Source organism: Berghia stephanieae, chromosome 3 (assembly GCF_034508935.2).
Source record: "Berghia stephanieae isolate SIO BIC M18660-M18661 chromosome 3, UCSD_Bste_1.3, whole genome shotgun sequence".
Classification (NCBI taxonomy): Eukaryota; Metazoa; Mollusca; class Gastropoda; order Nudibranchia; family Aeolidiidae; genus Berghia; species Berghia stephanieae.
This window is the reverse complement of record NC_088362.1, coordinates 3,534,556-3,538,944: the sequence shown is the minus strand read 5'-3', so window position 1 is coordinate 3,538,944 and position 4,389 is coordinate 3,534,556. Positions and strand designations below refer to the sequence as shown.

The following is a 4,389-nucleotide window of genomic DNA, read 5'->3' as shown; positions in this document are numbered from 1 at the left end:
GGCGGGAAAGATAATGAATTAAAAAGTTGGATTTGTTGCAGTTGTCAGGGACGCTTAAAATATAGCTCGGGGAATAAGGGTAAAAATTGCCAAAATCAGTTATTACAGCACTAGTACAAAACATATTCGAAGTACTATTAATCGATCTTGATATAAAACCACGTCGAGAAATTTATCTGAAGCCCCAAAAAGTGGATTTATCCGATGTGCACTTATTTGCAGGTCTGATAACCCAATTCCTTATGGACTCATTGCAGCGTGTACAGACCAACGTGAACAACATAGCTTAATGGTATTTTGATCTAGCGTGTTGCTACGATTTTGCCTTGCTAAATAGTAGTAGTAGTAGTAAGCCTCGCAGTCTGAAGGACGCTAGCTCATAATTGTGTGATTCAGTCATGGTCTAGGGTCATGGTCGATGAGTATAGCTGCTCTCTCCATCCATGTTGTTAATTGTTTCCATTGGTCACGGTCCTGGGCCAGAGTTTTGAGGCTGTCAAGATCTTGTTGTGACTTTAGTACGGAGGGCACTGCAGTATTTCTTAGTTCTTCAGGGATTGACTCGGCCTCATCTGAATCCAGAAATTTCTTATATGTAGAGATATCCTGGTTCAGGGTAGTTACTATTGATGTTGGTGGTCTCCCTACATATTTATTGCCATGAAGCAAATATTTTGTCATTGCAGTTTGGGCTGGGATGTTATCTTCTCGACATAAGATGTGACCAAATAGCCTCCATCGCTGTTCTTTTATTATTGTACTCAGGCGTTGGACCCTGTTTTGTTTTTTTTTTGTTGTTTTTTTTTTTCATAGAGATCAGAATTTGTAATTGTCTATGGCCAATAGATTCCGATTACGTGACGTAATTGTTTGCGGTGGTATGAATCGAGACTTTCTAAGTTCTTTTTTGTGAGGCCCCACAATTATATGTCAATATCGGAAATACGCGTGCTTTATCTATTCATCTAGAAGGCAATATCTAATTAACACATTTTTTAAATGAAAAATAATACGCCGTATCGTATCCGTCACTTTTCAGATAGAGAGAGAGAGAGAGAGAGAGAGAGAGAGAGAGAGAGAGAGAGAGAGAGAGAGAGACGTCCACTAATACTTTTGTCGGGAGTTGAGGGAGGGAGGGGGAGGGGGTGACTTAAATTTCTCATGGTCGATCTACCATCATTTCTGTCACAAACTTAGTTGTGTTATTCAAAAGTCCTGTTGGGGTTTTACGTTTTAATAGCTAACGAAACATTACTGTTTGCATAGAGCGGTTTTCGATGAGTTCAGCACAAACTTAAGAGATTTTTTTAATATGAGCGAGACTGTCAAGAAATCAGTGTTTTATTTGCGACATCCAAATCAAAACATTAAGGTTCAACAGAAAACATAATAACATCCCCTGTATGTTGAATCGATGCCGCAACTTAATGACAATTCTGCGAACTTCAAACTTCAGCAAGATAGAACTCCACCACATAGGCGTTTGGAGGTTCGACGATATCTGATAAATGAACACTCACAACGAATATGCTTGAAAGGTTTGAACGCACTGGTGTGGATAATCACCCGTTCGTAGGCTGGCTCCCATTATTACCAGACCAAGCGCATTTTAATGTTTTTTTTCTTCGGGGGTTTGTAAAAGATTTTTTCTACCCACTACCATTACCAACATAAATAGACGATTCGAAGAGGAGAATTAAAAACGCAAATAAGTCTGTAACACAAGTGATGGTAGATCAACAAAAAATTTTGTACACAAGTGATGGTAGATCAACCAAAATTGTTGTATAACGAACCGAACGCCGTTTGTATTTTTAAAAAAATTTAGTTCTAGATATTTAGTTTTTTCACAATACAAAATACAAACCTCGACAGGATTTTTGAATCACCTTGTATAATGTAATGGCTTCAGTCCATCAAATTAAATACACTTTCACGAAATAGGTTTTAATCAGCGTACACGTCGTGTTGATTCAAAGTGGCTTCAAGAATTCCAATCAGAAAGAGCAGAGAGGAAGAAGCGTTGCATATCATCTCATAAAGCATGAGAAAAGGTGCATCATTTACATAAACCGAATGGCTTTTGTTTTCCATGAACTGGCCCTAGAAAAGTGTCTCCATTATGTATGGGACAGTATGGCTCAGGGGTATGGTCTTTGCTTTATACCCGAATCCTAAAGGTACCGAGTTCGACTACCCACGCGCCGTGTGGCCTTGGGCAAGTCACTTAGCCTTAGCTCACTTTGCGGCTCTGCACTGCGGCTCACGCCTGGGTTATACCAGCCTTCCCTTGGAAAAGATCATAGAATTTTCCCCTTAGGGATGAATTAAGGGAATTTATTTTTTTATTATTATTGCCTTGTTCATCGGTACAGTCTTCGTACCGAGTTCGACTACCGCCTCATTGTGTGGCCTTGAGCAAGTCATCTCGCCCAAGCTCATTTTGCGGCGCTGTACCGCGGCTGATGTATGGGTTATTCTAGTCTTCCTTTGGAATAGCCCCTAAAGACAAATTTCCCTTTGGTGACGAATAAAGGGAATTTTATTTTTATTTATTTTTTATTATATTGCGCTTTTCTGTTTATTTATTTTTTTCTTCTTCTTCATTTCATAGTATCGAATCGATTAAGAACTCATAGGCTATGAAAAGCTTTAAAAACCATTAAAGGTTCTTTTAAAATTTAATGAATGTTTGAGTCTCTTATTCTTATTTGTGGATTTTATATATGTGCATGTGTGTGTGTGTGTGTGTGTGTGTGTGTGTGTGCGTGTGTGTGTGTGTTTGTGTGTGTGTGTTTTTGTTTGTTGATTTTTTTCTCCTTCTAACTCTCGAAGACAAAAGAACTTTTCTTTAGAAATAGGAAGTGCGTCACGATATAATTTCCTTCAACAAGAAATTGGTGCTACCTTTCACTTCGACAAAATCCCGACATCTTTGCTCTTCATTGTCCCTTGCTCCATTCGCGATTACTGTAACTACTGCCCACCTATCCTCTCCCACTTAGAAAATATCATCATCACCCTGATATAGGGGAAGGGGAAAAACATAATAGTTACAATGGACAATAAACCCTCTGATAAAGCCGAGCACGTATCTGGAATTGTGCTTCAGCCGGAATGGAGAATACGAAATCTTGACTGGGTATGTATCTAGATTGAACATCAATCGTGAACGAGTTTGCATGCATTAATTAATAAAACAAGTTGGTTTTGTATTTCAAAATAATTCATGTGGAAGACTTCGAAGCCCAATAAAAATTAATGCAGCATGGAAAATTCCCAACAAATTCATTTAAATTCAATAAATATCGATTTCTGTCGATAGAGCAACAGATTATTAATAAATGACTTACTTCGACTTATGCCTCTTGGCTCCTAGCGGAGCATAGGGCCCCAACAGCACTCTTCCATCTTCTTCTGTCCTTGGCACAGATCTTTGCCTCACTCCATGTAAGATTGGAGACGCTCAAATCTTGGTGAATGCTTCTCCTCAACGTCTGTTTTGGACGACCCCGTTTCCTCTTGCCCTGTGGGTTCCATTCGAGAGCCTGCTTGGTTATATTGCAGGGCTCTTTCCGCAAGGTATGGCAACCCATCGCCACTTTCTGCGGCTGACCTGGACTGTCCAGGTCAGATTAATAAATAATTTGTTTAAATCTCTCTATTTTTTTTCACACCCGAGGATGTAACTATGCAACCGATTGTTTACAACATTGAATTATTGTAATGCTATGTTGTTTGGTGTCTCTTCTCGAAACTGCGAGAGAAGTTGCCGGGCTTCTCTAACAGCAAGAGAAGACTTCGGGTTGCTGCAAAAAGACAGAGATCAGAGATCAGGAATCTGCCTGACGCAGCGACTCTTATGGAGCTGGAATTTTCCACCTGTCCCACATGAACGCGCTGTAGCAAAGGACCTGAAACCGTAGGTCGAACGCTGTGTTGTGACGAGGCTACCGGGAAGTTTTTCGCTACTGTACACAAATACCGGGAGATTGAGGCATATCAGGGGCAAAGGAGTAATTCCGGTCTACCGTCACTAGACCATCCCTGATGGACCTATAAGCGGGCGCCTTGAACGGCCCACCATGATATGTGACTAATGGAGATCCAACATGACCTCGGCCATCCCGGTCTCCACACGACTATAGCCTTCCGAAAGTTCCTACATCCCCCAGTATTCTTGTTCTAGAAGGTTTGGGATGGGGAAAACTTTTTAGGATGTAGGAGCTTTCGGAAGGCCTCCCTTACGATCATGTCCAGAATACAGATTTCTCAATGGCGAAGCGGTCGGCCGCCTAGCCAAATACTATAATATAATAATACGATAATGTCGCCAGGGTCGTCAACGCGGCCGAGAAATTAGCGAACATCCCAACGCATCTTTAGCTG

At 40.7% G+C, this 4,389-nt stretch overlaps 1 long non-coding RNA gene across 1 annotated transcript in view; it reads left to right on the top strand.

Moving 5' to 3' along the window:
* Positions 1-2,904: 2,904 nt before the first annotated feature.
* Positions 2,905-4,389, top strand: part of LOC144969444 (uncharacterized) — an 8,423-nt gene continuing 6,938 nt past the window's right edge. Inside the window, exon 1 of the long non-coding RNA XR_013644754.1 lies at positions 2,905-3,142. This is a non-coding gene — a long non-coding RNA (uncharacterized LOC144969444). The remainder of the gene's footprint in view (positions 3,143-4,389) is intronic.